The sequence below is a fragment of the Urocitellus parryii genome, unplaced genomic scaffold, assembly GCF_045843805.1.
Source record: "Urocitellus parryii isolate mUroPar1 unplaced genomic scaffold, mUroPar1.hap1 Scaffold_4057, whole genome shotgun sequence".
Classification (NCBI taxonomy): domain Eukaryota; kingdom Metazoa; phylum Chordata; class Mammalia; order Rodentia; family Sciuridae; genus Urocitellus; species Urocitellus parryii.
Window position 1 is genome coordinate 20569 of NW_027553635.1, and position 14116 is coordinate 34684.

The window sequence follows — 14116 nt, forward strand, 5'->3', positions numbered from 1 at the left end:
GATCCCCCAGCTTGGGGACCCTGGGTCCTTTGTGTGCCTGGGGTCTGAGGAGATACTCCCAGCTCGGGGACCCTGGGTCCTCCGTGTGCCTCATGTCTGAGGAGGCCCTCCCAGTTCGGGGACCCTGGGTCCTCTGTGTGTGCCTCATGTCTGAGGAGGCCCTCCCAGCTCTGGGACCCTGGGTCCTGGGTGTGCGTCGGGTCTGAGGAGATCCCCCAGCTTGGGGACCCTGGGACCTCCATGTGCCTCATGTCTGAGGAGGCCCTCCCAGCTCAGGGACCCTGGGACCTCCGTGTGCCTCATGTCTGAGGAGGACCTCCTAGCTCAGGGACCCTGGGTCCTCTGTGTGCGTCGGGTCTGAGGAGATCCCCCAGCTCAGGGACCCTGGGTCCTCCAACTGCGTTAGGTCTGAGGAGGTCCTCCCAGCTCAGGGACCCTGGGTTCTTCATGTGCATGGGGTCTGAGGAGGTCTTCCCTGCTCGGAGACGCTGAGTCCTCTGTGTGTGCCTCGGGTCTGAGGAGTTCCTCCCAGCTCGGGGACCCAGGGTCCTCTGTGTGCCTTGGGTCTGAGGAGGTACTCCCAGCTCGGGGACCCTGGGTCGGTGGTGTGCCTCGGGTCTGAGGAGGTACTCCCAGCTCGGGGACCCTGGGTCGGTGGTGTGCCTGGTGTCTGAGAATCCTCCCAGTTCAGGGACCCTGGGTCCTCTGTGTGCCTTGGATCTGAGGAGATATTCCCAGCTTGGATACGCTAGGTCCTCAGTGTGCCTGGGATCTGAGGAGATAATCCCAGCTCAGGGAACATGGGTATGCCATGTACCTTGGGTCTCCCAGCTCGGGGACCCTGGGTCCTCCATGTGCCTCCTGTCTGAAGCAATACTCCACCAGCTCGGCACCCTAGGTTCTCTGAGCACCTCTGGTCTGAGAAGGTAACTCCTAACTTGGGTACCCTGGTGGGTCACATGTATGGGATGGAGAGTTGCCTTCTTCTCAGCAGACTCAAGCATACTCCCACCTTGGGGACAATGTGGTTCATGTGTATGGGGACTTGGAGCTTCCTCTTAGAGCAGACTCAGGAATACTCCCAGCTTGGGAACACTTTGTGTTGTGTCTACAGGGACTTTAGGGTCCCTTCTCTTTAGCCTCAGTGAGACTCACAGCTTGGGGACACTGTGGATCAAGGCTATTACTCTGTTCTAAGACCAGCTGTGGGTCAAGGCTATAGGGACACCTAAAGCTCCATTCTTTTCAGACCATCCTCAGGCAGATGCCTGCCTTGGAGACACTGTGGGTCATGTGTGTAGGGTCATACAGAACTCCCTTCTCCTCAGAGCAACCTCAGAGGGATGCCTCGCTTGGGGACACTGAGTCATATCTACAGGGATGCTCTTCTCAGACTAGCCTTAGAGATATCCTGGTTTGAGGATTCTGTGGGTCATGTCTATAGGCATTCCCAGAGCAGCCTCAGAGAGATTTTCCAGAAACTTCTGGATAAATAGGCTGCAGGTGAGAAAAAGGTGGGAAGTGGGAAGAGAAAGCAGATTCACTCCCTGCGCCCATTTGAGAGCTGAGGATGGAGCCTTGCTCTCCTTCATTATTTCAGCAAGGTTTACTTTGGGGAAACATCCCTTCAAGAGGCTCTGATTACTTGTCATCAAAACATGGCTACTTGGATGATTTCTGGCACAGAGGGAGGAGGAATTGTTCTAACTGCTTATTTTTACTGTATTAAAGCAGGAAAAATATTAAAAAATGGAAAAGTAGATGTATGAAACCCACAAGGTTATTTAAGTTAAATATGTTATTTCTAATAAACCAGAATTTGTGAAAAAAATAATTCATGGATTTTATGGAACTAAATTAATCAAAATTTTGATTGAGAATACATTTTGTCTTTGGTTGAGCAAGTCAGTTTATTTGGCAGTGTATTTGTAATGGTATGCTAAATACTGTGTTGACATTCTACATCTGCTGAAATATCTTGACTATATAATGCTTTGGTATTATACCACAAAGTTAATTGAGGAAATTAATTTTAATTAATTGAAGTATTTATTTTAAGTAATGATTTCATTCTTTCCTCCTAGATCATGAACATTTTAAGTAAATCCAGAATTTGTTAAAAGTCAGTTAACACTCAACCGTGGACCCCTATGTTCCTGGTTTTTCTCTCAATGGGAGATCTGTAAGCATCATTTTAAACTTTTTAAGTTGATTGATCATTCATAGTTTTCTTATTTTAATCTTATTTTCTTTATTTAATCTTATTTTAATTAAAGTGTTTTTTTTGAACTAGGAAATTACCCATTCCCTCTAGGTTTCCAATTTTATGTAGTAGGTTTCTGCAGTTTGATTTTTAATTTCTTCTCTAACTTTGAACTTCTGCTATTTTTATCAACAATATTTTTAAATATACTTTTTAGTTTACCTTGTTTTGATTGAATTATCTTGTTTGACAGTTCTCATTATTTCAAAAAGTTTTCATTATCATTTTCTTATTAAGGTCTTTGGGACAGTTTGTGTAACTTGGTGGCAGATAACTTGATTAACATGTGAGAGTCCCTGGGTTCCATTTCAGCACCAGACAATATTTCTTTGACAGGACCCAAGTGTCAGGGGAATTGTTCAAAATATTATGTATTTACACACACACACACACACACACACACACACACAGATCTTTTCCAAATTGGGTTGAAATTATTCTAAGCAAAATTTGCTAATAAATTTTATAGAAAGAAAGAGGATGGTGATATTTTAAAATTCCACCTATTGATATTGCATGATATTTCAGCTTAAAACCACTGAAATAATTACAGTGTGTAAGAGAAAAGTCAATAGATTCTTTTAAAAAAACAGATACATTTACCAAAAATAGACTTTTTTAAACAGACATTTTCTACTTTTTCAAATTTAGAAAGCATATTTGAATATCTTATTAAACTCTTACATTCATCAAGTTTCTCTTACTCCTTGCAAGCAAGGGAATTGACCTTCTAAATAAGCATGCTTTATATATTGTCAGAAGTTCTTTTTGGAGAACTCTATTAAGTGTTTCTCATATATTCAAAACATCACTTAAAAGCATACCAGTGACCTTTTGATTTCATCAATCTTAATTTCTTTTGAAATAATGTGTGTATACATTAGTACTTACTAAATATTACTTTGTGTAGGAAATCACGTGATTTCATTTTATATAAATGCTGGTGCTCTATATTATATATTAATGATTTCAAAATATGAGTTGAGTATAACTCATATTTTGAAATCATTTAAAACATAAATGCACTTTTTACCATATTTTAATGAAGTAATATAAGTGGAGACTAGACATGTTAATATCATGAGCTGAAAAATAATTAAATATAGTTGAATTATTTTGGGGTATTCAACATAATGGTTTCCACCTTTTTCTATAAATGCCCCAGTTGTCTCATATTATATGCTTGGTTTGGAGTATTCTTTTAAATTTATTTATGGTGATGAGAATTAAGCTGATAACCTTGACTATGTTAGGCAAGCAATGAATTTCAGCCCTTTTAAAATATTATGTTGAGACAGGATTTTGCTAAGTTCCTGAGGTATTGAGGCTGGCTTCACACTTTGTGATCCTCCTGCTTCAGTCTACAAAATAGCTGTGATTACAGTTCAAAGTGCTTAGTATGGCCTAGAGAACTTTATGTCATTATCATGTTTCTAATTTCTTTTTTTCACTCCAATACACATTTATTCAACTAAAACAAAACATCTTTAAACATATTTTAACAATGTACAAATACATTTACAACATAATCTGCTGATTAAAAGACTCCAACAAAGTTTGAAGTATCTCAACAGAATTTAAAACTGCCGACAATAATTTGTAGATTGGTTTAGTTTACAGTTAAATATATTGCCTTGTTTAAGAAAAATTATTAATACAAATGTATGATTTACAATATCCCCATTATAGCAAGAAAAAATAGATTCATAAAATGTCTTTAGGTATTTATTATGCCAAGTATTTAAATGATTATTTTTACTATGACATAAGAATAATATTCATTTAGTACTAAAAGATTTTATTAGTCCAGAGACCACTGAAGAGTTTCCAGGAAGTTGCAAAATAAAATATGACTATCCTTTCTATGAAATAAATAGAACAGCAGCAATCCATGGGTATCCCTTAAACATAAACTATAAAGATTCCATTTATTATTTAGACCTTAAGTATAAAAATAAAAGAAAATTTTAGAAACTAGTTTCACTTGTGCATGTCTAAGGTAAACAATTTCAACATGAAGTATATATTTAATATTAACAATTTTTTTTAACTCATACAGAAACCAAGTGTTTACTCTTAATCATGAAATCAACTTATTTCTGAAAAAACCTATAGAAATAATATGTAAACACACATACCTTTGAGATAGATTAAGAACATCCTATATTCTATGGATCAAAATGCAAATATCTCTGTAACATGTAAACTAACACATTAATTTGGGATATACGGATACATTACTATATGCATACATATGTACACCATAAAATAAATTCTGAAAATGTTCTTAATGACATCATACTTCCCAGCTTCAAATACTAGAAAAAGAAAATTAAAACTTTGTTTAAAAAAAGAAAACAGTTTTTATAGTAACTTTGCAAGTGAAAACAAAACAAACAAAAATCAATGCTCCTTTTTACACTGGACTGAGCTCAAAACAATTCATAATCAAGAATCTCTTCAGCCATTCCCCAATATCACAGAAAACATAATTTTCTCTCTATTCAAGAAGTCTGTTCATTTCTGGTGTTTTGTCTTAAAAACTGCATTCCAAGATACCAGGTAGCCATGCTGGTTAAATTCTTCTGGCTGCCCACGTGCACCTAATGTAACCATACATGTTGGCACCCTGTAGCACCACACCCATGGTAACCATGCCAACCATTTTACTCTGAGGGAGAAGAGAGCACTAAAGCAAATATCACCCACAGCACTGGACAGGCAATTAGTCCTAAGCAAAAGATTCTTGATTCAGCTTCTGAAACAGTTTTATTCTCCTGAGGAGGTGCCTTCCTGGACTCAAACACCCAATGACTCTTTCCATAATCATCAATATGATTCCACCACCCAAGGCCTACCATCAGTCTCTACCTGTGACATTCTTCACTGCCCAATAGTCACGTGACAACAACAAGATAATTGTCACCATACAAGCAATAAAGCTGCTGCTGAGCAATTCACAGAGAAGATAGACTATAATGGCACAGACTCAGAAGAACAAATGGAAAAATGATGCCACTGGATGTCGGATTTTAGATTTTCTTAGCCTATTAGTTGTCTCTTCTTCTGCATCAAACAATGAAACATCTTCAGTGTCATCATTGCTGTCCTGAGTGTAAGGCTCTGCCAGCATCTCCTATTCCTACATGATTGCAGGGTACTCCTACAGGGCAGGTCACAAGGGAGCTGAAGAGGTGCCCGGAGGCTGCACCCCTTTCACTTCCTCGAGTGCATGAAGTGCAAGATGGGCCGAGGAAAAAGACCACCAGCACCCCACCCACCACACAGAGCATTTCTGCAGCCCAACATCAGATCCGCCCAGCGCTTGGCTTTGGTTGAGGATGGGCTTTTCCTTTCCACACCCCCAAGCTTCCTGAACTCGGGGATTCCTGGGTCACTCCTCCTATGAGGGCCTCGGAGCACCCAGATCACCTCCACAACAACTACTCTTGGTCCTCCATCCTTCCCGCCCACTCAGCTCTTCCTCAAGATGGACAGCCAGAGGGGACACAACACAACCACCCCTGTGCGCCCGGCTCACTCCACAAACCCTGCAGGAGGGACCCTTCCACCCGCCAAGCCTAGGCCAGCCGCTCTCCGTGCCCACAGCCCCTCACCTCATGTTTCTCATTTCTTAATAATTTTCTAATCTATATTATAGCCATTTTCTCCTTCTAAATGGTCATCAAAGTTTTTTTTATTGTTCTGAGAGGATATTTAATGTGAATATACTTTATGATGTGACACCTCTGGTCACAATAGGCTATTTCTATTATAAGAGTATTTTGATTCTGATATTTTGATAGTATAATGTGAATGTACTTTATGATATGACACGTCTGGTCACAATAGGCTATTTCTATTTTAAGAGTATTTTGATTCTTAACTGTTTTTCAGACTTAACATTTTCCTAAGAGTGGTGATTGTTCACTTTCTATTTGATTACACAAATAAGGCATTGATTTACAAAAAAAAAAAATTGTGGTGCTAGGGATCAAACCCAGGGCCTCCTGAATTCTGGATAAGGTATGCCACCACTGAGCTACATCCCAGCCCCATAGATTCTTTGTTTATATTAGCTTTATGACTAGCTACATCAATGAGAAACTTACATAGAAATTCAAATACATTTGAAAACATTCAAGAGTTTGGGCAGCCAATATTTTTTATGATTTCTAAAATATAATTTTCCCGTAAAACACGAGAATAACTAAGATCACTCATACACTATGCTTCCATTGAAGTTTCTCTAGTTTTACCACTTCTGAAGAACATCATGGAGGAAACTGACTTTGATATTCTTTTCAATTTTTCTTTTTTTAGAAAGCATCATAAGTTATTGTCACAAATTCTGTTTACATTTTTCTTTTAAATATTTTTCCTAGTGGCAAATACGTGATGCTATTACTGTTGAAGGGTATACATAGAAACAAACGAAAGATAAGAATTCCTTGGGATCAATGATTCATTCACAATGAATCAATCTGCTCTTGTAACATATTTTTTATCATGACTCTTTTGAAAAAGTTCAACCATGACTTGAAATAGTGTCTCTAAAATGTAGATTTTTTCTCTAAAGTTTTGAAATTTTTAGAGAGAAAATCCATAACCTAGCAATAGCAAAATAAATAATGATAAGTTTAAACATATTATTACTTTAACATAAAATATATAAAATAAGTATTTATCTTACATTATGTTAGTTTGACACATTTTTGTTATAAATGCTCTTAACAAAATGCAGAACTAGTTAAGAATGTCAATTATTAGTAATTGACATTCTGAGTAATTAAATGAGCAGGTATTTGAAAAATATAGCCATATCTTAAGATTTTATTTTAGAGAAGTTTTATGTTTACACAGAAATTGCAAAAAAATGCAGAGATCTACTATGTAACTTCTACCCAGTTTTTTTCTCTTATGACTTACGTGAGCTATCTCAGATGTGTTAACTTCATACATGATTTTTCATGATAAACAGATACTGATATGCTCTTATTAACTAATGTCTGTGTTTCCTTTGGATTCTCAGTACAGCCTCTTTCAGTTCCAGGACCCCATCTAAGATCCCGCAAGACAGTCATCCTGTCTCCATAGGCTTTTCTTCGTGGCGACAGTTTCTCTGACCTTAATTTCTCTGATGCCCTTGATGGTTGAGGAGGACCTGACAGTTGAGGAGTACCTGTCAGGTACTTTTTAGATTTTCAGTTGATGTTTTTCTCATATGTAGACAGGTTATGGAATGGGGAAAGCAGATTACAGCTGAAGTGCTGTTCTTCATTTCATATCCTCAAGGTGCTCACCTGACTGATGTAGTGTTTACCAGATTTCTCACTGTGAATTTATGTAAGTTATGTTTCCCTCTCTCTCTCTCTCTCTCTCTATATATATATATATATATATATATATATATATATATATATATATTGTTTTGGAGTAAGTCACTATGCAGAGCCCCCTCTTAAGGAGTGGGAAGTTAGGCCTAACTCCTTGAGGGCCAAATGTCCACCTCAATTACTTGAAATTCCAGATAAGAGGTTTTTATTTAGCCTCCTTTTTTTATCTGTTTAGTCATTTATTTGTAAATAAATGAGCATCTGGATATTTACTGCAAGATTTTGTTTGTTATCCAACTCTATAGTACTTTGCTGCTTACTTCATTCCTGCTTGAAGCATTTGGGAATAGCTTTGACCATTCGTTTCCTGTTTTGTTTTAACAGGAAAGAATAGTATAATACCCTCAATTAGGCCTTTTACACTTATAAAACATTTCACTGAGGCTTTAAATACAATATAATATCCTTATGAAGACTCTAACATATATAGTATGCACTGAAATAATATGAGTTTGTTATCAATAAATATCATTAATGATACCACTGGTTGACATCACATACACATGGAGACCCCTAGAAAATAACATGTCAAACCCTCAAACTCATAAGATATCCTCACAGAGAAGTAGGAAAAATATAATATCTTCATTGAGGCATTTGACACGTATATGAAATCCTTGTGGAAGCCTATGTCATATAAAAAATATTCTCAATAAGATCTCTAAAACTCACATAAAAACTAAGCTCTTTGACACCTATAATATTTTCAATGAGTCCTCTATACACATATAATCAATGAGGGCTCTGACATATAATGTCCTCACAGAGGTTTCTAACATGCTCAATATCATTACTGAGGCCTGTGTCAGTCATAAAATATCCATGAGAGCCTGTGACAAATAAGAAAAACCACATTGAGGCCTCTGAAACACAATAATATTTTTATTCAGAGCTCTCACTAAACACATGAAACTATTTAAAAAGACACTGTCTTCACTGAGGGCTCTGACATATAATATATTACTTACTGACTCTTTTGACAACTATAATATTCTCAGAGAAGACTCTAAAACATATGATATCATAAGTCCTTTGAAACAAGTCCCATTGTCACTAAGGATTCAAATGCATTTAGTATTCTCACTGAGGCATGTGACCCTAATGGTATCCTCACTGAGGCTGTTGACAATAATGAAGTACTGGTACTGAGACATCTGACTCAGGAATAGCCTTGCTGAGGTGGCTGGTGCATTTAAAATACTCCCTGAACCATCTGAGAGGCATAATATACTCCCCGAGGCCTCTAACTTCCTGAGGTCTTTGAAATATTTAATATCTACATTGACACCTACAGTATCTATAAGAGTCATACTGAGGTCTCTAATACTAACAATAAAGTATTAGAGACATCTGAGATGTATAATTGGATAGCAGAGGTCTCTTGCACTTGGAATGTCTTCTTGATGCCTCTGGTACTGCCATCATGTACTCACAGAGGTCCCTTTCTATAGGAGAAAACTGAGGCCTCTGACAAGTATAGTAAGTTTACTGCCGACTCTCCAAATTTTATGTCAAAAGTGAAGCCTGTAACAAACACATTATATTGTCACTGAAGAATCTACCACATATCCTCATTGAGGCCACTGCCATGAACAGGATATGTTTACTGTGACCTTGATCCCATTCAAGGGTATGGGTTGGTGAAGCCTCAGATACTCTGGTAATACACTGGCACTGGACTCTGACACTTAATATCTGTATGAAGCCTCTATAATAGCCTCAGAAAGGTTTCTAACACTCAAATCACATCCTCAGTGAGTCTTCCTCTAAAGCCAACATGAATCCTCCCTGAGGCCTCTGACATTCACACCCTATCTCATTTGAGCCCCAAAACACTAATGATATTCTTACTAAGGACTCTGAAATGGATATAATCCTCATACAGGACAGTGAAATCAATATAATATCCACCCTGAGGCTTCTGTCATTCAGAAATATCCTAATCAAGGCTTCTGACACTCAAGGAATATCACACTGAGTGCTCTGGGGCACCAGAAATCCACACAGATTTAGACCCTCTGAGAGTCAACCAAAAGTACTGAGGCCTCTGTAGGTAACATGAGGTACAATGAGTCCTCAGAGACATATATGTCTCATTGAGGTCTCTGACACATATAAAATCCCCACTGAGGATTCCATCCTATGTACAGTATGGAATGAGTCATTTGAGCCTGTATTTTCCTCACTGACCTCTGAGAGAGATTCTATTCTCAATGAGGCTTCTTACACATATTAGATCATCACGAGGGCCTGTGGTGTTCATTTCATAATCTCACTGAGGCTGATATTCTTTCTACCCTGAAAACTTCATCACATACAATGTCCTCACTGGGTACCCTGGCACTGCCATCATTATTCTCAAGGAGGCCTCTGGACACATAGAATTTCCTCACTGAGAACTCTGAGCCCTAAAATATATTCACTGAGGACAAAATCCTCAGGAAGGCCTCTAATATTCCGATGTTTTCTTCACCTCACAGTCATATAAAATAGTAAGTGAGGATTCTGACACTTATACTATCTACCCTGAGGCCTCTGACACAAATATTTAACAATCCTAATTGAGGCATGTGGTAATAACAAAATAAACTCAGTGAAGTCTGACACATATCACATCTTCACTGGGGCCTCTGACCTTGACAGAATATCTTCAGTATGTCCCCTAACAAATGTGTTATTCTCACTCAGGTTTTTGATCCTCAAAGAACTTTCACATATAATATGCTAACAGAGTCCTCTTCTTATTACAGCACATATATGTCATGACTCAGGCCTATGGCACTTAAGAAACATTCTTATGGAGGTCTCTGACACTCATGTAATATCCTTAGTGAGTCCTTCTCTGACACATTAGATACTCACTGAGGTCTCTGGCATTTCTTGATTATCTCACTGAGTCCATAAACACTCCTATTCTATTTATTGAGGATTCTTAAGTGTACAATATCTTCACTCTGATCTCTATCACTCATATCCTCTCCTCCCTTGTTCCTCTGACAGTTACACAACTTATTTATAGAGACGTGTGAGACTCAAAAAATATCCTCAATCCTCTTGGCCATCAGTGTATATATCAGCAAGAACTCAGGCACACCTAAGAGCCTCACTGACAAAGACCCCTATTGTCTAAAATATTAAAAAAAATCACTGAAGACTCTGAAAGTACCTTCCTATCAACACAGATCCTTATGACAGTTTTAAGTATCCACTTGAAGTCTCTGACACAGACAATAACTCCACAGGGGACTCTTACCCAAGCTGTACAAATGCTGAGGCATTCCACACTGTAATATCCTATTGAGGGATGTGACAGTGGTATAATCTCTTCATTGAGGACTCTAACACATGCAATGTTCTTACTGAGTAGCCTGGCACTTCCATAATATATTCTGTGAGGCCTCAGACACATAGGATTTCCTTCATGAGACATTTAAGCCATAGATTATACACACCAAGATGTCAAACATATGCAATGCCTTCAACAAGGTCTATTCCAATCAAATATTTTCCTTACTAAGGATGTTTACATCATATATTAGTGTGACTGGGGGTTCTCTCACATATATTATCCACACTGAGTCCACAGATGCATATTATCAACTTACTGAGGCCCTGAACACAGAACATGTCCTAACTGTGTCCTGTGGCAATCATGGAGTAAGCTGAATGAAAACTCTGACCCATTCTCACTGAGGCCTCTGACTTGGACATAATGTTTTCACAGAGTCCTGGATCACATGTATGATTTTTCACTGAGGCTTCTGACTATCAGTTCATAGCCTTGCTCTGGACTCTGACAGTAAATATCCACATGAAGATTCTAAGGTATATGATAGGATTACAGAGGCCTCCTACTCTTATCATAGGTACACTGGACTCTGACCCCTGCAATATCCACATTTGGTCTATGCTATTTATATAGAATTATCCTGGGTGTCTCTTACCCTGATAGGATATCCTCCATGCCTCCTCTGACATTCATATCCCATACTCACTAAGGCATCTGACATTCATATGCAATCACACTGAAGGTACGTTCACCCCTAATCAACTTCCTGAGGACTCTGAAACTTAAAATGTCCCCACTCACAGCTCCAAGAATTATATGATATCTTTCCTGAGGTCTTTGAAATCCATATAATAAACTCCTGGAGGATTCTGATGTATAGAAAGTCCTTTCTTGTCCTCTGACACTAACCTAGTATATTCACTGAGTCCTGTGATAATAACATTGTAGTCACACTGAGGCTTCTGAAATATTTGAAATCTTCATTCAGGGTTCTCACACCTACCCACACTAAGGCCTCTAACACCTGGTATCTGCCTGGGGCCTCTGACAAAACAATATTTTCCCTTAGCCCTTCAACAAGCAAACTATCCTCAGCTAGGCCTCAGACACATTTTAAATGTCCTCCCTCAGGGCACATTCAATGCCTCCTCCCTCAGGCTTTTGATGCTCATGTAATATCAACACTGAGGCCTGTAGCCCATATACTTGCTGAGGCCTCTGACACACAAAATATTATCTCTGAAGATTCAGATGCATGTGATATTCTCAGACCTCTGACATATCCTCCATTGTCACTAAGACTTCTGACTCAATGACGTCTGTGACCCTAATAGTGTCCTCACTGAGGCCTCTGACAGCAATGAAGTATCAATGCTGAATCCACTGACTCAGTTAATAGCCTCACTGAAGAGTCAGGAGCATTTAATATCCTACCTTAAACCTCTGGCAGATATAATATACTCCTTTAGGCCTCTAACTCCCTGAGGACTTGACACATACAGTATCTACATTGCAACCTACAGGACCTATAAGAGGCTTACTGAGGCCCCTAGTATTAATGATGTAGTATTGGAGACATCTGACACATGTAATTGACTAACAGAGGTCTCTTCCACTTAGAATCTTTTTGACAGCCATCATATACTTATGGAGGTGTCTTTCCATAAGTGAAACCTGAGGCCTCTGACAGGTATAGTAAATTTACTGCAGCCTCTATGAAGTATAATATCCAACGTGAGGTCTGTAACAAACACATCACATTCTCACTGAAGCCTTGGACACATATCACATCATCACAGAGGCCTCTGACATCAATAATATATCTAAACTGTGACCTTGGTCATGTTCACATTGTTACTGAGGCCTCAGGCAGTCTGGTAACACCCTGGCTCTAGACTCTGACACTTAATATCTATGAGAAGCCTCATCCACCTACAATATTCTCACAGAGGCCTATGTCAAATACAGTGTTATCACTGAAGTTTCTGACACATAAGATATAATGATTGTGGCCTTGGACACTTTTATAATAGCCTGAAGCAGGTATCTGATACTCATATCATATCCTCAATGTATCCTCTTCTGAAACTCCCATGATTCCTCCATGAGGCCTCTCACATTCACATCATATAGCACTGAGTCCACTCACACTGGTAACATACTGCCTGAGGACTCTGCAGTGGATACCATTCTCATGCAGGACAATGAAATGAATATAATATCCACCCTTAGGCTTCTAAAGCTCAGATAATGACCTCCATAAGACCTCTAACACTGAAGTACTATCTTACCAAGTGCTCTGGGATACCTGTTGTCTGCACAGATTAATGCTCTGATAGATATTCAAAATATAACTGAGACCTCCAAAGGTTACATAGTATGTACAATGAGTCCTCTGACACATGCATGTGTCTCATTGAGGTCTCTGACACATATGAAATCCCCACAGAGGGCTCCAACCTTTGTAGACGAGGGACTACTACTCATTTGAGCCCATATTTTCCTCACTGACCAGTCTGAGAAAAATCATCTTCTCAGTAAAGCCTCTTCCATGTAATATGTAGTCATTAAGGCCTCTGATACTCATTTCATAATCTCACTGAGGCCTTTCACACTGATGTTCTTTCAACCCTGAAAACTCCATCACATACAGTGTCCCTCACTGGGTACCTTGGCACTCCTACCCTTATTCTCAATAAGACATCTGACACATAGAAGTTCTTCACTGGAGGGCTAGGGTTGTGGCTCAGTGATAGAGTGCTCGCCTTACACGTGTGAGACCCTGGGTTCGATCCTCAGCACCACATAAAAACAAATAAAATAAGTTAGTGTGTCCTAGATAACTAAAAAAAATATTAAAAAAAAAGAAATTTATCTCTAAAGTATCTCAGTGAGATGATCAGGAATTTCAGAGCCCTCAATAAGTACACAATATTGAGTGTCAGAGGAGGACTCATTGAGGATATTTCCTGAGTGTTGGGGACCTCCATGAGAATGTTCCATGAGTGCTGAAGGCCTGAATGAGGACATATATGTGCTCTAATAGGAAGAGACCTGTGCTAGCCTATTATGTGTGACAGTGCCTTCATATGGACATTTAGTGTCAGAGTCCAGAGGGAGGCTATCACCTGAGTGTCTGAATCCTCATTGAGATTGATACATTTTTCA

The 14116-nt window shown here is 38.9% G+C and overlaps 1 pseudogene; it reads right to left on the reverse strand.

The window, feature by feature from the left end:
* Nucleotides 1-4767: 4767 nt before the first annotated feature.
* Nucleotides 4768-5396, reverse strand: LOC144252365 (Golgi apparatus membrane protein TVP23 homolog B pseudogene; annotated as a pseudogene).
* Nucleotides 5397-14116: the final 8720 nt, after the last annotated feature.